This window comes from Nicotiana tabacum, chromosome 15 (assembly GCF_000715075.1).
Source record: "Nicotiana tabacum cultivar K326 chromosome 15, ASM71507v2, whole genome shotgun sequence".
NCBI classification, from domain to species: domain Eukaryota; kingdom Viridiplantae; phylum Streptophyta; class Magnoliopsida; order Solanales; family Solanaceae; genus Nicotiana; species Nicotiana tabacum.
This window is the reverse complement of record NC_134094.1, coordinates 76,913,793-76,937,786: the sequence shown is the minus strand read 5'-3', so window position 1 is coordinate 76,937,786 and position 23,994 is coordinate 76,913,793. Positions and strand designations below refer to the sequence as shown.

Sequence of the window (23,994 nt, the reverse complement as noted above, 5' to 3'; positions counted from 1 at the left end):
CTTGAGTTAAGAGGTTGAAAGAAATCATAAAAGAAAAATGCGAGGTTGAATGCTAAATCCACCATGGATAAGTCGTATTGGTTACGAACAGTCAATTGGAATGTTAGAAAAGTAAAGGTCTCCATCTGAATCGGAAAAAGAAGCCATCATTCAACACGACCAGCCATCGTAGCAATCGGCATCCAAGAGGATGAGCGTTCCCTAGTCGCATTTTTATACATGGTACATCACTCCCTGACTGCATTTCTCAATATAGGGTACAACACTCCCTAGTTATATTTTCTTTCTCACATAATGTACACCACTCTCTAGTCGTATTTTTATATATGGTACACCACTCCCTGATTATATTTCTCAACATAGGATACATTATTCCCTAGCTGTGTCTTTTTTTTACATAGGGTACACCAGTTCCTAGTCGCATTTTTACACAGGGTACACCACTCCCGGATTATATTTCTCAACATAGGGTACACTGCCCCTAGTTGTATTTTTCTTTTCGACATAAGGTACACCACTCCCTGATTGTATTTCTCATCATAGGGTATACCATGCCTAGTTGTATTTTTTCCGGCGTAGGTTATACCGCTTCCTAGTCGCATCTTTATACAGGGTACACCACTCCTTGATTGTATTTCTCGGCATAGGGTACACCACTCCCTAGTTTTGCTTTATTTCTGATATAGGGTACACCACTCCCTAGTTATATTTTAATACAGGGTATGCCACTCCCTGATTGCATTTCTCAACATAGGGTATATGATCCCTTAGTTGTATTTTTCTTTCCACCACAGAGTACACCACTCCTTAATCGTATCTTTACACATGGTACGTCACTTCCTGGTTACATTTCTTAACATAGGGTATACTACTCTCTAGTTGTGTTTTCGTTTTGATATAGGGTACACCACTCCCTAGTCGCATTTTTACATAGGGTACACCCTCCCTAATTTCATTTCTCAATATAGGGTACTCTATTCCCTACTTGTATTTTCTTTTCGACATAGGGTACACCATTCCTTAGTCACATTTTTATACAGGGTACACCACTTCTTAATTGCATTTCTCAACAAACGGTACACCACTTCCTAATTGTGTTTTTTTATGTAGGGTACACCACTCCCTAGTTGCATTTTATATAGATATACCACTCCCTAGCTATTTTTTCTCAACACAAGGTACACCATTCCCTAGTTGAATCTTAGGGAAGGATCCTAGTTCTACTCCTCTGTTATTTGACTTTACTTTCAATAAAAGGATAGTTTACGATTTTTGCTAATAACCATTAAAAACTTTTCTAGAGCAAAACTAGGGTAGGAAATTTTGTTCATTTGTTTGTCTTTGATGTCCTTACAATTTTTTACCTCATATTACAAAGATAAGATGATCAAATATAAAGGAACTCCGGGTCCTAGTCAAGAAAGAAGCATGTTCGATCACAAGGGAAAAAGGAAGATGACATAGACCATTCAAAAGTAGGCAGTGTCTTGTGTTTCATTCCCTCCATTCTGGTCAAGAAAGAAGCACCCAAGGATGATCCGTAACCTATATCTAGAGAGCATCAAGATTTACGTCAAAGTCCATTTGAAGAGCAAGTGAAGAATCAAGACAAGTCTTCAGAAAATCCACATATAGGAATCTTGTAATTCATAGTTGATAGGCATAGGTAATTTCTTTTGATTTTGGTATAATAAGTAGATCAGTAAACAACAATAGCAACAACAATAACTCACAGCTCTTCGGTAGTACCCAACTATCAAAACTTCCATAACTACACTAGTATGTTTTCTTCATAACCAAGGATATGTAGGCAACCTCAAAAATAAGGCTCGGTCAACTTTTTTTTTAAATGCTTCCTATAGAATACTAAACAGTCCAAAAATCGATCACATGCTCGCTTTTCTTTTTTCGAAAATTCTTCATATTCTCGAGCAAAGATGGAGAACTATGAGCATGTGGTTTTTTATTCAAAATTGTTCCTAAAGTCATTTAGCTAGTAATTTCGTTATTTTTATTTTTATAGAATTTTTAGGAATTTTGTTTTTGCATGATTAATTATATTTTTACATTTTAATTGCATTCCAATTGCATTTTTAAATCATATAAAAATCACAAAAATGTCTTTGTATTTATTTGTATTTTAGGACTTTTAATTGTATCATTAGGCACATAATTAGTTAATTAGTAAACTTTAATCGTCGATTATTGAAGTAATTAGACCAATAGGCTAGTGGTACAAAATGAGACTATTTGAACTTTGAAGGTCAATGCAAAATGGATGTGTTTGAAAGAGAAAAGGGAGGTGATTTGGGGCTATTTGTTTTGAAAATAAATTGAGAAATTTTCAAAAATCACTATTGTTTAGTGGCTATTAACTTGCTATGGCTACCATTTACTTAATTACTTCCTATAGCTATCTTTTCACTTGTTATAGAGTATATTCGATGTATTCAAACTACTGTATTCATGAATATTGTAGCAAAACTCGACGAAAAACAGAGAAGTCCAGCTAACATAGACTGTATTCATATGTATTCGCGAGCTGTATTCGTGAATACAATAACGGAAATCTGCGAAAATAAAGGTCTCTCCAGCTGTTTAAAAACGGTAAGTGAATCAATTAACGTGATAGACTCCTAATATAACTCAACAAACTCAATTATACTTATTGCAGTGACTTCTGACTGTTGTATTTAGATGTATTTTATTTCATTTAACAACTTTTTAAAATACACTAGTTGTTATAGTTTTAGTTATGTATTCCAACTAAATGTTTTCATCTGTATTCTCAAGCCAACTGTATTCTACTGTATGTATTTGATGCTGAACCTACAAATGCATGTTCCACTTGAATGATTTGTAAATCGAAAGATGACCCTTCGAAATTGAATGCTTTGGTGGGTATACCTCGGGTAACCCTCTTCTAAGTTGTTGAATCAGCCATTGGAGATGAAATTTCGAGTTTTCTGGTGAAAGCATAAAAATGGTGATTATTTATAAAAAAATAGTAAAGAGAAACAGAAGAAGCACAGTACCAGCAAAACTCTCACAACTTTAACACTTACCACAACTTTTTGGAGCAAACAATATTGAAAATTGAGAGAGAATGGAGATAAATCAGTGGAGAATCGTAGATATAGAATAGGGAAAAGACTCGCGTTGTGAGATAGATAGTGGAGAGAGAGATCGTGGAGAGAGAAGTTGGATACTATACGGTGATCTTGTGAGAGAAAGAACAGAAAGTAGGAGAAAGAAAAATATTACACAGCGTATTTAATGGCTTAACGGTAGGAAGTGACCATAAATACATATTTTGCTATAAAACCTAAAAGGTAGCTATAGAAAATAATATTTTAAAAGGGTATTTATTTATAATATATAAGGTGTAAAGCTTTGCTATAGGAGATAAAATTTTCAAATAAATTCGAACTGTGCCTACTTCATTTGGCCCAGTCTTGCAAATCCCCGCCCAATTCAACACCTGACCTAGTTTGTTGCCACCTTTGAACCAAAGGTCAAACGACGTAGTTATGAGATAAAACTACGTTGTTTTAGTTCAATTTAATTTTTAATAAAACTAAAAACCAAAGATCAAATTTTTAATTCAATCTTGTTATAAAATAAAGACTGTAAAGTAAAGACAAGTATAGAGAGAGACTGATATATTATTCAAACTTCAAACTTATGTACATAATGAACTGAAACCTCATCTATTTATAGAAGAAAGCAAGTTGATGTGTAAGCTGCTACTATACCAGATATAGATAATCTTCTACCGGGGGTAATGTTTATCCATAACGGAGTACCGAAAGGATAAGCTCATTATACCCGATATAGATAATATTCTACCGGGGGTAATGCTTATCAATAATGGAGTACCGAAAGGATAAGCTCATTATACCAGATATAGATAATCTTCTATAAGGGGTAATGTTTATCCATAATGGAGTACCGAAATGATAAGCTCATTATATCATATATAGATAATCTTCTATCTGGGGTAATGTTTATCCATAGCGGAGTACCGAAATTATAAACTCATTGTACCAGATATAGATAATCTTCTACCGGGTGTGATGTTTATCCATAACGGGGTACTGAAAGGATAATTTTCTTCAGGAGACTTATTTTCAATAGAGTTCTAAATAGATAAATATATTTACGGTGGATTCTTATATAGATAAGCTTATTTAGGAAGCTTATTTTCAACGGAGTACTAAATGAACATCCATAATATAATATATTTATAACACTCCCCCTTGGATGTTCATTAAAAGATAATGTGCCTCATTAAAACCTTACTAGGAAAAATTCCATGGGAAAAAAATTCTAGTGAAGGAAAAGAGTGCACATATTTAGTAATACGTATAACTAGTTGTCTCATTAAAAACCTTATAAGGAAAACCCTGTGGGAAAAAAACTTAGTAAAGGAAAAATAGTATAGCGCGTATTTTACCGCATTCTAATCTTGTATACCATCTTCTCAAAAGTTGAAGTTGGCAAAGATTTAGTGAATAAATCTGTCGGATTGTCACTTGAACTGATTTGTTGCACATCAATGTCACCATTTTTCTGAAGATCATGTATGTAGAATAATTTTGGTGAAATGTGCTTCGCTCTATCTCCTTTTATAAATCCTCTCTTTAATTGGGCTATACATGCAGCATTGTCTTCGTATAAAATTGTGGATCTTTTATCACATTCCAAACCACATTTTTCTTGAATAAAATGAATCATTGATCTCAACCACATGCATTCCCTACTTTCTTCATGAATAGCTATTATCTCAGCATGATTTGAAGAAGTAGCAACAATAGATTGCTTTGTGGAGAGCCATGATATGACAGTACCTCCACATGTAAACACGTATTCGGTTTGAGATCGAGCTTTATGTAGATCAGATAAATAATCTGCATCTGCATAACCAACAAGATCTGCACTACCTTTGTTAGAATAAAATAAACCCATATCAAGTGTTCCCTTTAAATCTCTCAATATATGCTTAATCTCCTTCCAATGTCTCTGTGTAGGAGAAAAGCTATATCTTCCTAGTAAATTAACAGAAAATGCTATGTCAGGCCTTGTAGCATTAGCAAGATGCATAAGTGCACAAATTGCACTAAGATAAGGTATTTCGGGACCAAGGAGTTCCTCATCCTCTTCTAGAGGTCGGAACAAATCATTATTCACTTCAAGTGATCGAACAAACATTGGTGTATTCAATGGGTGCGCTTTGTTCATGTAAAAGCATTTTAAGACCCTTTCTGTATAGGTAAATTGATGGATAAAGATCCCGTCTGCTAAATGTTCAATTTGCAGACCAAGACAAAGTTTTATCTTTCCAAGATCTTTCATCTCAAATTCTTTCTTAAGATATTCAATTGCCTTTTGGAGTTCTTCTGGAGTTCCAACAAGATTTATGTCATCAACATAAACAGCAAGTATAACAAATTCTGATGCCATTTTCTTTATAAATATACATGGACAAATAACATCATTTATGTAACCCTCTTTCAGCAAATATTCACTTAGGAGATTATATCACATACGCCCAGATTGCTTTAAACCATACAAAGATCTTTGTAATCTGATTAAATACATTTCCCGAGATTTTGGATTTGCTTCAGGCATTTTAAGTCCTTCGAGGATTTTCATATAAATTTCATTATCACGTGAACCGTACAGATAAGTTGTAACTACATCCATTAGATGCATTTCAAACTTTTCATGTAGTGCTAAACTGATGAGATATCGAAATGTTATGGCATCCATAACAAGTGAATATGTTTCATCAAAATCGAATCCAAGTCGTTGTGAGAATCCTTGTGCGACAAGGCGAGCTTTGTATCTTTCAATTTCATTTTTATCATTTCGTTTTTGCACAAAAACCCATTTATGACCAATTGATTTTATACCAGCAGGTGTTTGGACTACTAGTCCAAAGACCTCTCTTTTAGCAAGTGCGTTCAATTCTGATTGAATTGCCTCTTGCCATTTTGGCTAATCAGATCTTTGTCGACATTCTTCGACAGATCGGGGTTCAAGATCCTCACTATCTTGCATAATATTAAGTGCAATATTATATGCAAAAATATTATCCACCACTATTTTCAGATCGATTTAAATTAATCCCTTTACCAGTAGAACTTATTAAAAACTTCTCACTCACTTGAGTCTTGGGTTCATTTATTTCTTCAGGAATCTCAGCACTAATTAGATCTTGGGTCTCTTCAGGGGATCCCTTCATAGTATCGTTTTGATCATTTGTTGATTTTCTTTTTCGAGAATTTCGATCCTTAGAACCCAAAGGCCTACCATGCTTCAGGCATGCTTTAGGTTCACTAGCTCTCATGCTAGTAGATGGTCATGTTGGAACATCAATTTGGATAGGCACATTCTCTGTACGGATATGTGACTTAGTTATCCTTTTCAAAGCAGTAAACACGTCTGGCATTTGATTTGCTGTATTTTGTAAATGGATGATCTTCTGGACCTCCTGATTATATATAGGGGTATGTGGATCAAAATGGGATAATGATGAAACTTTTCACACAATTTCTATTTTGATTTCCTTTTTCTCTTCCCCTAATTGTGGGAAATTTATTTCATCAAATCGACAATCTGCAAATCGAGCAGTAAATAAATCTCCCGTCAATGGTTTAAGATAGCGAATAATAGAGGGTGATTCAAACCCAACATATATTCCTAATCTTCTCTGTGGGCCCATCTTACTGCGATGTGGTGGTGCTACTGTCACATATATAGCACATCCAAAAATTCATAGATGGGCAATATTTGGTTCATGACCAAAAACTAATTGTGACGGAGAATATTTATTATAATGTGTCGGTCTGAAGCGGATAAGTAATGTTGCATGCAAGATAGTATGGCCCCAAACAGTAGTGGGCAATGTTGCTTTCATAAGTAGTGGTCTTGCTATCAATTGCAGTCGTTTAATAAATGACTCTACAAGGCCATTTTGAGTATGGACATAAGCTACAGGATGTTCAACTTTAATCCCAACTGATAGACAATAATCATCAAAAGCTTGAGATGAAAATTCTCCAGCATTATCAAGGCGAATAGCCTTTATAGGATAATCTGGGAATTGTGCCCTTAATTGAATTATTTGGGCTAATAGCTTTGCAAACGCCAGGTTGCGAGATGATAGTAGGCACACATGAGACCATCTTGAAGATGCATCTATTAGGACCATAAAATATCTAAATAGCCCACTTGGTGGGTGAATCGGTTCACATATATCCCCATGTATACGTTCTAAAAAGGCAGGGGATTCAATGCCAACCTTCATTGGTGATGGTCTGGGATCATTTTGCCTTGATAACAAGTATCACAAGAAAATTCATTATTTGTAAGAATTTTCAGGTTCTTTAATGGATGCCCACTCGAATTTTCAGTAATTCGTCTCATCATTATTGATCCAGGATGGCCCAAACGGCCATAACAAAGTACAAAAATATTTGAATCAGTAAACTTCTAGTTTACGATAGAGTGTACTTCAACTGTACTAATCTTTGAATAGTATAAGCCAGAAGACAAAGTTGGTAACTTTTCTACAATGCACTTCTGGCCAGAAATATTTTTTGTAATACAAAGATATTCCATATTCATTTCATCTATCATCTCAACATGATACCCATTTCGGCGGATATCTATAAAACTCAACAAATTTCTTCGGGACTTGGAGGAGAAGAATACATTGTCTATTATAAGTTTTGTTCCCTTAAACATAAATGTAGTGGCTCTTCCGGAGCCTTCAATTAAACTTATATTACCAGAAATTGTTGAAACATTTACTTTTTCCTTATGCAAATAAGAAAAGTATTTTTGATCTTTGAATATGGCATGAGTTATTCCACTATCAGTTACACAAATATCTTCATGATTGGTCTTTGATCCAAACATAATTTGAGTATTATCCATATTATTCAAAATGGCATAAACAAAATAAATATGATAGTAAACATCATTATCAAATCATAACTTTTATTTATGTACAACAATTACATAACCATACTATCTACTACAAACAACAAAAATTAAAATATTTATTTTATATCTCTACAGATTCATCACCGATCACATGACTTGTTTCTCCTTCTGGTAGTGCAAATTAATCAGTTACATCCAAATGTATGAAGTCTAAATTATCTTCAGAAATAAAATTTGCTTCAGCATTTTTCTCTATCTTCTTCAGGGAGGTTTGATACAGATCAACCAGGTGCTTTGGCATACGACATGTACATGAACAGTGCCCTTTTCCTCCACATCTATAGCATGCATTTTTTGCGTTTGCTATTTGCACCGCTTCATGCTTTTGTTCCTTTCTTTTTCTCTGCTGGTGGTGAAGAGGGTTCTTTGGTGCATTATTATTACCATGATTAGAGTTTCTTCCCCGACCATGGTCATGACCACGACTGGGGCCACGTCCTCTTCCACGCTTAGCTTGGTGGAAGTTCGTCTCATTCATTTCAGGGAATGGACAAGAACTAGTACGTCGGCATTCATGATTTTTCATTAATAGCCCATTATGTTGCTCGGCTATAAGAAGATGTGAGATAAGTTCAGAATACTTTTTGAATCCCAGCTCTCGATATTACTGCTGCAGAAGAATATTCGAGGCATGAAAAGTGGTGAAAGTTTTCTCCAACATATCATGATCAGTAATACTATCACCACATAGTTTCAATTAGGAAATAATTCTGAACATAGCAGAATTATACTCACTGATAGATTTAAAATCTTGTAGCCTTAGATGAGTCCAATCATAACGTGCCTGTGGAAGAACGACCATCTTCAGGTGGTCATATCTATCTTTCAAATTATTCCACAGTATGACTAGATCTTTAATAGTGAGATATTCCATTTTCAAGCCTTCATCAAGGTGATGGCGTAGGAATATCATTGCTTTGGCACGGGCTTAGTTTGATGCATGATTTTTGTCCTTGATGGTGGCTTCCAGACCCATCACATCAAGATGAATTTCAGCATTAAGCACCCAAGACATGTAGCTTTTGCCCGATATATCCAGGGCTACAAATTCAAGTTTAGAAAGATTTGACATTATTTAGAAAAAGAAAGTTCGTACCTTTGATACTTTCAAAGTATTTGCTCGAGATGGCAGAGTCTCGTGCTGATAACGTATTATAAAATAAAGACTTTAAAGTAAAGACAAGTATAGAGAGAAACTGATATATTATTCAAACTTCAAACTTATGTACATAATGAATTGAAATCTCCTCTATTTATAGAAGAAAGCAAGTTGTGTAAGCTGATACTGTACCAGATATAGATAATCTTTTACCGGAGATAATGTTTATCCATAACGGAGTACCGAAAGGATAAGCTCATCATACCAGATATAGATAATCTTCTACTGTGGGTAATATTTATCCATAATGGAGTACCGAAAGGATAAGCTCATTATACCAGATATAGATAATCTTTTACCGGGGGTAATGTTTATCCATAACGGAGTACCGAAAGGATAATCTCATTATACCAGATATAAATAATCTTCTACCAGGGTAATATTTATCCATAGCGGGATACCGAAAGGATAAGCTCATTGTACCAGATATAGATAAGCTTCTATCGGGTGTGATGTTTATCCATAACGGGGTACTGAAAGGATAAGTTTCTTCAGGAGACTTATTTCCAATAGAGTACTAAATAGATAAACATATTTACGGCGGAGTCTCATATAGATAAGCTTCTACGGGAAGCTTATTTTCAACGAAGTACTAAATGAACATCCAGAATATAATATATTTATAACAAATCTCATAATTTCATCATTTCTCTTTGGGGCGGTCGAAAATCGCTCTGCCATCCCCTCCGCCACAAATTACTGCCTACCATCACTCTGCTACTGATCAAAAATTACGGACTCCGAACGGTGACGGGCATCAACCCCAAATTACCATCAATCGACTCTTTCTCTTCTCCTCTACCTCGATCTTCTAAGATTGAACCCAATCCTCACTCCATCTTCACCAAGTCAAGCCCGAAATCGAAACCCTAATTCCACTGTCCCATTTTGCTTTCAACCTAGCCAATGCCCTACTAGTTATGAAACCTACCTCAATCGACTGTTGGTTCTAGGCTATTTCATGGTGGTCGACTTATTATTGACCGGCCAGAACCACTGAAACCCCTCCTTTATTTGGTTTTTCGTCTCTTAGAAGCCATTTTCACATGTAGCACTGGACAAATTATTGTTAGGATCGGGAACCCGGGTAGTGCAAAATTTAGCCAAATAACGTTATAATGACAATAACAAAGACAATAGAAGTTGATAACAACGGCAATTAAAGCAGATAAAGAAGACACCAATTTAACGTGGTTCGGTCAGTGTGACCTAAGTTCACAAGCGGAGAGGAACAATTTCACTATACTAATAAGAGTATAAAAGAGAGTATAAAATTAGAGTAAACATTCTAATTAATCGCAAATATCCTAAGAGAATAACCTCACAAGATCACTCCAAAGAAAGGGTTCACACAAGTACTTCCTAACACTAACTCTCGTACAAAACACTCTTAATAAAGGAGGAAAGGAAGAAACAAGAAATGAAGACTCAAGTCTTGTTGGTGTCTATAAAATAAACTAATTGCCTTCCCTTTTTATAGGAAAAATGTCTTTGCCTCTTAGGTGTAAAAGAAGAGATACAACTTGTGCAAATGATATCCACCACACAATGCAATATTTTTGGATCCCAAAGAATATTTCCAACAAAGTCTACACATTGCAAAGATGCTTATGCTTATGTGATATGGACTCCATTAGCCAAAATATTGGCCATATTATAAATCTCCACATTGGCCTAATTTTTGATGATATAGTAAATTTGCTCCACCCTCTCTGCAAAAGCCCCAATGGGCATATGTCAAAATCTAATGCCATCAAAATCAGACAAGTTGTCTGATACCGAAACTATAGTAGGGCCTATAACAATGGATCACAATAAAGTATACAACGAACCAGATCTATGTGCTTTCATGATCACAAGAGCACCATGAGAAACTTTCAGAACTCCACCTTCACTTGTGTACTTGCACCTAAGAGATTCTAGAATGCCCAAAAAGATGAGATTTTTCTTCAAGTCAGGAACATCTCTAACATCGGTGAGAATTCTCACCACACCATCGTGCATTTTGATTCGGACTGTACCTTTTCCAAAAATTTTACAGGCAACATTGTTGCCCATCAAGACAACTCCACCTCCAATAAATTCATATGTGGTAAATAAATACCGATTGTGACACATATGATAAGAACAACCCGAATCTAAAATCTACTTATTATTAGATTTAAAACTATTATTAGTTGCTAAAAAAATAGTTCCCTCAGTCTCATCAGCAACTACACTTGCTTCGGCAGTGTCAGTATTTTTGTGCTCATTTTTCCTTTCCTTATGCTTTTCTTTATTTTTCAGTTTATAGCATTCGGAGATAATGTGACCTTTCTTATGACAATAGCGACACTCTAAATTATTATATCTGAATTTTGAGTCGGATTTCCCCCTAACAAACAAGCCAATTTCCACTTGAGTTCCACTAGTTTCCCCAGTAATATCACTATCTATCTGTTCTTTTGATTTTAAGATAGATTTAACATTCTTATAAGAGATATTATCCTTTAGATAAAGCATAGTATCTCTTATATGCTTAAAAGATGGGGTAGAGAACAAAGCAGTAACACGGCTTGATCCTCATCTTTAATTTCAGCATCTATATTACTCAAATCCATAAGAATGGAATCAAATGTGTCAAGATAAGAGAGAATAGAGGTACCTTAACCCATACGAATTGTATAAAGCTTCTGCTTCAGGTAAAGTTTATTTTTCACCGTCCTATTCATATATAAGGTTTTTAATTTTTTTCACATGCCTTTGGCTATGATTTCTATAGAAACTTCACGTAAAACCTCATTTGAGAGATTTAAAATGATACCTGATTTTGCCTTTTTATCTATGATGGCAAACTCCTCGTCCGTCATTTTATCTGGCTTCTTCTCATTTCTTTGCAATGCCAAGTCTAAGCCATCCTGAATTAGGATAGCTTCCATCTTTAATTTTCACATTCCGAAGTTGGCACTTTGGTCAAATTTCTCAACATAGATCTTTGTTAGAGTCATTTTGGCTATTGAAACTAACCCGGTTAGATCCGGCTCTAAGACCAATTTGTTAGGATCAGGAACCCGGGTAATACGAAATTTAGCCAAACAACGTTATAATGACAATAACAAAGACAATAGAAGTTGATAACAACGGCAATTAAAGCAGATAAAGAAGGCACCAATTTAACGTGGTTCGGTCAGTGTGACCTACGTCTATAAGCGGAGAGGAACAATTTCACTATACCAATAAGAGTATAAAAGAGAGTACAAAATTAGAGTAAACACTCTAATTAATCGCAAATACCCTAAGAGAATAACCTCACAAGATCACTCCAAAAAAAGGATTCACACAAGTGTTTCCCAACACTAGCTCTCGTACAAAACACTGTTAATAAACGAGGAAAGGAAGAAACAAGAAATGAAGATTCAAGTTTTGTTGGTGTGTATAAAATGAACTAATTGTCATTCCTTTTATAGGCAAAAAAGTCTTGGCCTCTTAGGTGTAAAAGAAGAGATACAACTTGTGCAAATGATATCCACCACACAATGCAATATTTTTGGATCCCAAAGAATATTGCCAACAAAATTTACACTTTGCAAAAATGCTTATACTTATGTGATATGAACTCTATTAGCCAAAATATCGAACATATTACAATTATGAAATCCAATCCAGTGCTAATGTGAAAATGACTTCTGTTGGCCGCAAATTCATTAGCTCCGGTCAGATCACCGGATAAGCTCAGGTCATTTGCTTCTACTTCTTATCCGGCTTTTTTAGAAGCCATTGCCGCATATAACACTGACTGGTTTGAAATCCAAGTCAGTGCTCGTGCAGCAATGACATCCACTGGCCGAAATCCAATTGTGCCAGCCTAGCAAAGCTTTGTGAGATAATTTCAATCCCTTTCTCCTTCGTTTCTTTTGTTTATCTTACTTATTTTCACATGTCACACTCGTATCTGGTTTCTTTTATTGAATTGCATACTTAATTAGTCTAACAGTTTGGTTTTCTGTGTTTTAGCATGTTCTATTCTTGATTTCATGTAATTGCATGATTAGTCAGTCGCTAGTATCTCATTTGTTTGTCTCGATTGGTTTAAGTCTATTAGTTTAGGTCTGTTTAATTGGGAAAAGGGGTTTCAGAATTTTGGCTTAGAATTGTGATGGTATATGGGCCTGTTATGGATCATATAGAGGACCTGAACCCTTTTTGGTAACTTGGCATTGGGCTTTGACCTTCAAAGGTCCATTAAGTTGTGCCCGAGACTTTTTGACCCACTTTAACTTAAGTGGATAATAGATGAGCTGGAAGGATAAGGAGAAGGCTAAGGAAGGGTTTATTTAAAGAAAGGTCAAATACATATATAGCCCCTTAAAGTTATCATCAAATTTTACTTAGACACTTCAGTTGAAATTGTTACCTATTAGACACTTAAAGTATGTCAAAACTGTTCCTATTGATCACCTCACGCATATGTGGCACAAGAAGTGATTCTCACTTTGAGTTAGGCGCGTGAATCACTGAATCTTTTTCTCTCTTTTCTTATTTCTTCTTTAACAAGACCCAACCGTCATCTTCTTCTTTTCATGACTACTCTACTGCTACGAATAGAAATAACATAGAAATAGATAACAAAAAGAAATAATAAAGAAATAGAAAAAGATGAATTGTGACTTACTATTCTCTTGCTCGAAGAAAGAAAAGATTAGAAAGTTTGCTTAATTTTATTTATTTATTTTTAAGCTAATAAAAAGTTTGCTTCATCGAATTTCCATTATAGCCAATTCGGTGCGGAGAAAATGGAGATGAGCTACTTGATTCCTTTAGCTCTTTTTATTATGATCTGTGATGAATTCTCGTACCGTATTTTTAGATGAAAAAGACAAAGCTATCAAAATATTTTTTGGGCATTGATCTGAAACCCAAAATGTGTCCTTTCGTTGTCCCCACCATCTAGGTTTGCCGGAGACCACTAGTTGTGTCTATAGTAGGAGGTGTCATATTTGGGTTTGAATTCACATCTTCTTGGTAGAAAATATTTCTTGCTATTTTATTTATTGTATTTGTTGAGGTACCATCGTAGTTGTGATTCGTCTGATTATTATTTTTTTACTGGAAATTGATCAAAAAATATGAGGTTTCGGTTTTGTGGCGAAGAAGATGACAATGGTAGGGAGGTTCTAGTTCAATATTATAACAGCAGATCTGAGAATGAGAATTTTTATTTTTCTAAAAGACTTTAGTATTTTTCTAAAAAAATGAGAATGCTAACACCAAAACATAAACAGACTTGCCGGCTTCAATGGGAGAGAAGAGTTGTTCATCCGAAGAGAAAGCAGTATCCTAAGGAAGAAGATGACAGTAAGAAGAGTTACGAAAAATCTTTTCTTTTTTGGCCTTTTTTTAATTTTTGACATGTCTCTTATTTTTGGGTTGATTTGTAATCTTTTAATTGGTTTGATTTGCCATGTCAAAAGAGTCCCCAGAAAGTGAAATGCACATAATGTTGGTTTGGAGATATCAAATTTGTGTTCAATAGGAACACTTTTGACATACTTTAAGTGCTTAATAGGAAAGACTTTCGGTTGAAGTGTCTACATGAAATTTCCCTACAACTTTAAGGGACTATGTATGCATTTGGCCTTAAAGAAAAGAAGCTATCGGAAAAGAACCTAGAGGCATTCTGATAGGCTAGCCTTCCTAGGATTCTTTAGTGTGAGGGTAAAAGAGAAAATAGGGGATCTGCTGAGAATGTGCCATTACTTTTAAATGATTTGTTGATACACCCATAGGGACTCTTGAGAGGTATTTCGAGTGGAGGTCAGTTTGGGAATGGAAAGAGAAGAAAACCCTAAGTTCCCTTATAAAATAACTCTTTCTCTTATTTTGATGGAGTCTGATCAGCTGCACATTAAGTTTTCCTCTGAAATTATCAATTTCTCTAAGAAGCTGAGACAATAAACAAAAGTTTGCAAAAATATTTTAGATACTGGAGAGATAAGAAGATCAAGACATGGTTTTGAATTTTTTTCTTGGTTTTTTGAGTGATAAACTATTGCTTTTTCTGGGTCTTAAAATGTTGAAAGTGGATTAGAGCTTGTGGCTACTGTTGTTGACTTTTGATTGTTGAGCTCCATCCTTATTGCATTTCTATGCTGTTTCTTTGTATTTTTCTGCTTACAACGTACTCTTTTCACCTAAAGAATGTAAAAATTCAGCCTGTTTCATGAATAAAAATGCATAACTTGCTAGAAATATGTTGTTTGATGCTAGATTTATGTTTGTGTAGGACTAATGAATACATACGTGATATTTGAATATGAATTTCACTGTTCTTTGATCTCCTAAACTTAGAGTTTGAATAATGTTTAATGATGTGAGCATGTTCGTTGTTTGGTTTAGTGGACTCTTGAATTAATAATTTACATATTTAACCACTTGCTGGTAAAACTTGTTAGTTTAAAATCAGAATAGTAGCTTGCTTTCTAGTAATCTCAAGATATTCGAAGATCAGTATGCATGAAGCTTGAAGAATTTCTAAAGGGGGACTTAGATTGATAGGTGGTTATGATTGTAAAACATAGAAGTGGCTCTAATGTAAAAAGTCGGCTCTACAAATGTAGAGTTCATCTATACCCAGTTTTTGGGTCACATTTTAACTTATACCCGCTTTGCAAAAAATATTACAAGCGTACCCACTTTTCGGATAACTTCAGACATACGGGCCTGAAGTAGTAAAAAATTATGTCTGAAGTTTGAACTTTAGAATGTTTTGCCTGAAGTGTAACCTTATCAAAGCAAAACTTCAACCTAAAGTTTGGCCTGACTTGCAAAGGCAATCACGCAAACTTCAGTTCATAGTGCAATGGCAAGCTTCAGTTCAATAAAACTACAACATGTTTTGGTTGAAGTTTTTATTTTGTAATTATTGAACTTCAACATTCTAGGTACTGAAGTTTTGTTTTGTAATTGCTGAACTTCAGTATTCTAGGAGGTGAAGTTTTGTTTTGTAATTGCTGAACTTCACCATTCTAGGAGTTGAAATTTTATTTTGTATTTGCTGAACTTCAGCATTCTAGGAGCTGAAATTTTTGTTTTATATTTGCTAAACTTCAGCAGTCTTAGAGCTGAAGTTGTGTTCTGCCTTTTTTGAAGTTAGATGGCTTTAAAATATAACTTAAGCCAAATTGTGCTAAAGTTTTAACTGATTTTTTGATAATGTTCTGAAGTTATTTTTTCTATCTTTTATTGTTCAGTTCTGCAACCCTTTTCTGTCATTTTTCTTGCAGATGATATCATAAAGCAAGGGGTAAGCTAATTCCAAAAGATAGCAAGAGCAACTATTGTGTATAATAAATTTCACATGTATGTGTCATTCTTGTGGAAGGTAACTTGGAAGAGAAGACATGTAGTAGTCAATTGTTGTTGTATGTTTAAGAAGGATAGATTAGGGAAAGACACAAATCACACCTACTTTAACCAGCTTGTGGAGTTTTATTTACTCGTCCTTCAACATAGAATATGGTAGTTGATAAGATTTAATAAAAACTTTACAGATCCAATCAATAATACCTATACAAAGTCTCATGTGTTTGAGAGAGAAAAGACGAAGAGAAAATAAAGAGGAGGAAGAAAGGAGCGCATAGGTCAGGAGGAAGAAGATGAGGCGTCTGAAGTTGTCAAAATTAGGGTATAGGTTAAAGAATTTTAAAAATATGGGTATCGATTAAACGGGGGCGACCAAATAGGGCGCACTGTGTAATTTTTACAGTTCAATGTGAGGTGTTATTTCTGAAAAACTAAGTTGTAACTAATTTAAATTAGTGGCCATATATGCAATAAATCATGTATGGATACATCACTTTTATGAAAAATAGCATGTGAGTGGATTACAGCTATGAGTTAAAAGCTAAGACCTTCAAAAGGTCACTAGGCGAGGTTTGCTTTCAGAGCCAAAAGACCAAGTCTGCTAGTTCTGAAGCCTTAAGGTCATATGTGCATGAAGGGGGATTTGCATCTATACCCAATTTTTGGGTCATATTTTAATTTATACCTGCTTTGTAAAAAAAATTGCAAGCGTACCCACTTTTCGGGTAACTTCAGGCATACGGGCCTGAAGTAGCAAAAAATTTTGTCTGAAGTTTGAACTTCAGAATGTTTTGCCTGAAGTGTAGCCTTATCAAAGCAAAACTTCAGATATTTTTGCCTGAAATTTGGCCTGACTTACAAAGGTAATCACGTAAACTTCAGTTCATATTGCAAGGGAAAATTTCAGTTTTTCCTCACTTCATAGTGCAAACTTCAAACAAATTAGTCTGAAATTCTTCAATTTATAGTGCAAACTTCAGGAACTTTAGTTCATAGTGCAAGGGCAAACTTCAGTTTTCTCTCACTTCATAGTGCAAACTTCAGACAAATTAGTCTGAAGTTCTTCAATTTGTAGTGCAAACTTCAGGAACTTCAGTTTATAGTGCAAGGAAAAACTTCAGTTTCCCCTCACTTCATAGTGCAAACTTCAGACAAATTAGTTTGAAGTTCTTTAATTTGTAGTGGAAACTTCAGGAACTTCAGTTCATAGTACAAGGGCAAACTTCAGTTTTCCCTCACTTCATAGTGCAAACTTCAGACAAATTAGTCTGAAGTTCTTCAATTTGTAGTGCAAATTTCAGGACAAATTAACTTTTCAGTATAACTATGAGCTGGTCTGGCATCACATCGGGATTTACCTCATGGGAAATTCTTCATGTTCTTCATACTGGATCTAGAACTTCTGTATATTCAGTATGAGATAAACACATAACAAGATGAATCAAAGAGTATCTGTTGCGCTCTCAATGCATTTGGATTTGTATCTCGAGCTTGCAAAATAAAGGATTGTAAAATTTGCAGAAACCCACGTATTACCTTCTGTTGACAGGGTTTCTGAATTCAAATAGAGAATAATACAATACTCTATTTTGTTATTTTATGACAGTATTTAATCAAATATAGGTTAAGTTGTTAATTTAACTTCACATTTTATTAGTGAATATATTAAAGTAGTGGTTGAAAAGTTAATTTGATAGACAAGAAGAGGAGGAAGAAAGGAGCGCATAGGTCAGGAGGAAGAAGAGGAGACGTCTGAAGTTGTTAAAATTAGGATATAAATTAAATAATTTTAAAAATATGAGTATAGGTTAAATAGGGGCGACCAAATAGGGCGCCCGTGTAATTTTTACGTGCATGAACTTCGTATTGGTCGCATGAGCCCAATATCTCTCGTGTCCCGTTAAGGGTCTGGAGCCTTTCGTTTGATCTGTAGCCCATTCTTATTCATGTTTTACTGATTATAACTAGCAGGCCACAATGACATGCCCAACTTTCAATTCCTAAAGTCCATCCAACTTTTGAATCTAGAGATATAGATAACCCATTTAGTCCATTAGATTATATTTGTTTCAATTAACTTTGAATGAAATAGTTTATAATTATATGCCTTAACTATTTAGCGTGCACTAATCTTAGAATAAAGAATAAAAATGCTAATGTTGTTATTACGGCGAATTAACCCCAATTGCTGCCTTATAGCAGTTTTAGTAGCCTTACCGTGCTTTCAACAAGCTTATTAAGTTTTAGTTGCTTCATTAGCTAATTAGATCACTTTATTGCCACACCCCAATCTTGGAAGAAGCGATCAACACACGACGCCCGAAGGCCCGTGCGAATCGATATTCATACTAAGACCTTTTATAATCATGAAATATGGGCCAACGAGGCCTCCAAGTAAAATACCAGAATTTAAAATGTACACATCTCACTATGAAAGGAATATTAGCATTAATGCAACTTCACCACTGTTTGCAACATAGTCATGACCAACCCTTACATACATCCGAATATTGCTATGCAAGCCTCTAAGAGTGCTAAACATAGTACCTGACATGGTCGGGACAGGGCCCCACCGTACCCAAAATTAACTGGAACATACACATCGGTACCTATTGACTTTTGAACAGCTACTCCGGAGAAGTGAAGTGCAACAACCAAAAGCTGGAGCAAACACCCTATTGGGGAAGGACGTCACCGGATCTATCTGTACCTGTGGGCATGAACACAGTGCCCAAAGAAAATAGACGTCGGTACGAAAGATGTACTGAGTATGTAAAACATATAACGTATGTAAACCAAAGGGATATCATAGGAGATAGAAATGCACAAATCTTAACCTGAATACCGTAGATAAGCCACCGGGGGCATACACTGCTATAATCATGAATGTATGCAAGCTTTTGTCAAAATCAAGACACTCATTGGGGCTAGGCATTAATTATAATATATACATATATGTACATTCAGCCACTCTTTGGGGCACTTCACATCGCTCCGTACTCGGCCTCATATAGGACTCAGTCGTACCCGACCGTACCCGGTCTCAGCAGAATTCGGCGTAACCGGCCTCGAGAGGACTCGGTAAAGTATCACATTATACATTACTCCATACCTGACCTCATAGAGGACTCGGTCGTACCCGACCTTAGGAGGACTCCACTGAACCCGACCTCAACATGTCTCGGTGTAGTCGGCCTCAAAAGGACTCGGTAGCCTTACATCACACATCATATATATATATATATATATATATATATATATATATATATATATATATATATATATATATATATATATATATATATATATATATATATATATATATATATATATATATATATATATATATATATATATATATATATATATATATATATATATATATATATATATATATATATATATATATATATATATATATATATATATATATGTGTGTGTGTGTGTGTGTGTGTGTGTGTGTGTGTGTGTGTGTGTGTGTGTGTGTGTGTGTGTGTGTGTGTGTGTGTGTGTTCAAGATGTACTAAGATCAAACTTAGAAAGCATCATATTTTTCCGAACTTAGGGAACTATCTGCAAGATATCTCAAATTGAAGGAATGCCATCGGTAAGAATAATATACAAGAATAGAAACAACATTATTGAGAAGATTTTAGAACAACCCAATCTCACAACACAGAAATCCTTGAAGAGGAAAGAGAGAGAGAGGGACACTCATATCAAGAAAGAAAGTTGTCCTACATACCTTCTTGAAAAACTAGCTATGTTTTCCTGAATTCTTACGACTTCGTGGTGATTAACTCTACCTTCAGTAGGTCTCCAAAAATCGAGATAACATGTATTATAGTGATAATCCAAAGCTTATTCACACTAATTCTTACTAGAATCGCTTCTAATTCAGTTTAGTCTACTTAGAAACTCTCAAGGGAGGTTTGAGAGCGTTTTGGGTGGTTTAAAGTGGTGACACTCTCTAGAATGAAAGAGAAGGAGCTACATTCACCTTTTATACTTATACCAAGTCTAGGAAATTCCGCCACTCCACATGCACAATGGGTCGCCCTGCCCAGGTTGCAGCACCGAGGGATATCTGGCTTTAGCCTAATAAATCGTGTAATCCTCTTCTATCCTCATATGTGTCGCTGGCCGATTGTCCTTGCTAGAAGCTAAACTTTCCAATCTTTAACTCTATGCGTGGGGAAAAGTGTGGGGTGTAACATCATCCCCTTTGGAACATTCGTCCTCAAATGTTGAATCGTAGTCACTCCTAACAAACTTCTTTAGTCATGTTGGGTTGTGCCTGCCATATTAGTCTCATTGTTGTCTCCTGTAGCGAGGAATAAATGGGGTGTATGAGCTGTGAGTAAGGTGTGCATATGCCTCTGTATTCAGACGGGAGTGAGGTGAGAATGAGCTTGTGTGATAGAGAGAAAAGAAAAGAGAGGGGCAGTGACTAGGGTTGATTCTAATGGGGGATCCGTCTCTACTCCTGAAAGAGATGGCAAGGCTGCCCTTTTTGTGTATGAAATTGTGAGGGTTTTTGGTGAATGGGCTTGGGTTGGCGGATGATTTTTTGGGGCGAGAATTGGGCTGATGCAAATGCCTGGCCCAGTTGTAATGAAGAACAAATATCCCCCTTTCCTTCTTTCCTTGTATTTCAAAATTAAACCATTAATTAAAACATCCAATTTCAAATTGATTTTGCAAAAATGGCCTATTTAACTAATTGAATCTAAAAATGCAAAAACAAAGCAAGAGTGATTGGTATGTATTTTTTTTTTCTTGATTTCATGTATTAATTATGTGCTTAATGTGTAACTAAATCCAAAAAATATAATTTAAAATCTAAAATGCTATGAAATTAAGATTTGAACATTGTTTATGATTTTTTATGATTTACGATATTCCTAACCTAACATGCATAAACAATGCGAATAAATGCAAAACCAATAAAGAAAAACTCCTAAAGTTCATAAAACAATTAAAATTATTTTTGGATTATTTTTTAGGAGTAATTTCTTATGTGGGCAAAATTAGGTGCTCACACTATGAAAACGGAAAAATGATGAACACAACATACGCCACTAGTAGTCTAAGTCTAAGACAGAACACTATCAGACTAGCCCAACCCCCAAAATAAAGAAGAAAAACGCTCGACTACCCCTACCCTTCAACCTTAATGCTCGATCTCCACATCTTCCTATCAAGAATCATGTCCTCGGAGATCTGAAAATTAAGGCTCTACCACTGCAGATAAAAATTAAGCTCGTATAAGAGGTGACTGGAGGACATTTGTGGTATTGGTAACTGGTAAGTACGTTGATGCAAAAACCAGTAATCTCTTTGTTTATATTTTTATTTTGTTGTTCAAAACTAAAAACAACATTGGAACTGATGTCTTGACTAATAATGTAAATCCAACATTATGTCATGTACATATCAAGGACCACTATAAAATTTGCAGTTTCTAGACCCACTGCGCTTCACACTGGATTATTTATATTCCTTCTAGAAGTACCACTTGTTTTTATATAATAATCTGATTATTTTTGTTTTGAAGAAATATAATTTTCATTAATTTATCCTAACATTACCACTTTAGTATTTTAGCCTTTTATATTATTGTACGTTTTAAACTTTTTTGGTAATGATAAACGGATCATAATGTGAGGTATCTATCGATACTTATTCGCTAAAAAATTATACAGTGTACGTGATATATATATTCGTCTGTTTACCTTTTTATATTTTGACGTTTCTCAATGAAAATCTTAACTAAATTAACGACTAATTGAAAAAGCTTGTAATGCTGAAGAAATGTCATATATTTAGACTAGAATAACAAAACTCAAGAAGCAAAGGTCTTTGACAGATCTTTTACACATATCCCATGCTAAAATGAAAAGGGGTTCATCAGATTAAAGAAATCTCAAAGAATTCCTTTTAACTTGCGAATCCATTAGTCTTCACCACAGCACTTGTTGCAGACTGGGGGAATCACCTCTATGTTGCAGTCACAGCAGAATTTCGGGCATTTGTTTGTGCATGCTGCGAATACAGAAAATTTAAGTTTTTTTTAAAATATAAAGTTTATCTTTTGAAAAATCGACTTAAAAGGAAAGAACGCCGTTTAAACTGAAAATGAAAGAATAGTACGGTAGACAATAACATCTAATGCTCGTCCATGCTGCAAACGGCTGACGACAATCGGCTTTTGGGCATTAGATTTAGCTCCAGCTTCAACCTCCACACAAATTATGGAGGCTAACAGAACAAGAATAGAGGCGACTGTTAACAACTTTGTCATGGTTTCACGAATCCAATAAAGAAAACAATCAGAAAATTACAGTTTAATTTAGAGTGTTGGAGATATTTTGTTTAACATGACCAGAAGTACTACTCTATATATACAAATGCATGTGCTCTGGAAAATAGTGAAAGAAATGGCTCAAGATTGAGTGAATCTTTCATACAAATAGAATTGACCAATATAATTAGTATGTAGATAGACCTAAGAAAAATAATGCAAGAAGTTCATTCACACAAGATAATAAGTTAGTAATTAATGCTACAAACTAGAGCAAGATATGACCAAAATAAACTTTCATTAATCATATTTTATCGATCTCTTCTTGGATAGTATTCATACCTGGCAAATTAATTGACCATTGTCACTCCCATTTTTCCCCGTACAAACCCCATTAAAAGTTATTATGGTTAAGTGGTTTTTCAAATTAAAGTGACTATTTGAGAAGGAATTATTTATTTAACTTGAGTCGTCACTTGGAATTGAATTTTGTTATTCCAGGTCACCTTTTATTTGAATTTCTAATCAAATGGAAGATTTGACTCCTTATTTATGCTCCGCAAAAATAAAAAACTGAATAAGAAATTCTATTGATCGGGAAAAAGGGTGAGGTACCCCTCGAATCGTGATTCTAACACAATCGTAAAACTTGATGTAAATTATTATTGGATAAAATGGTGTTTGTTAGTTTTCAAGTCTTACTTATGATCCACTTTTATTGTTAAACTTTTATCAGCCTCAATTAAGACGAGGCTACAACTCTAGCCTACGCTAACTAAGCGGGCGACCTTAGCTTATGTATCACACCTAAAGATTGGAGTCTACTCGTCTTAATTAAAACAATGACGATCTTTTATTAAAGTGTCTAGGTCAAGCCGCAATCTTGCCATTTTATTTGTATGTCTCTATGTAAGGCAAAAATATCCGCATTCTTGGTTAGGACGGTATATTATTCGTCATTATTTGGCCTAACATTAAACTATTTGATTATTTGCTTTGGCAAGAAAACGAGCCAGCTTATTATGAAAGAGCATGGGCCAATGCCTTCAAGACCAAACAAAGAAACTTAAAGCCCAAATCTGATTCTATAAACAGTACCCCACGGCCTAGTGAAGCTAATAAATAATGGACCACTACTTTTCTTTTACTTTTTACTCAACAATGGAAGACTTACGTC

At 34.9% G+C, this 23,994-nt stretch overlaps 1 long non-coding RNA gene across 1 annotated transcript; it reads right to left on the bottom strand.

The window, feature by feature from the left end:
* Positions 1 to 18,942: 18,942 nt before the first annotated feature.
* On the bottom strand, positions 18,943 to 21,051 carry LOC107810140 (uncharacterized). Its single transcript, XR_001653569.2, has 2 exons — positions 20,259 to 21,051; positions 18,943 to 19,223 (listed from the first exon to the last, which is right to left on the bottom strand). It is a non-coding gene; the product is annotated as an uncharacterized LOC107810140 (long non-coding RNA).
* Between the last annotated feature and the right edge of the window lie 2,943 nt (positions 21,052 to 23,994).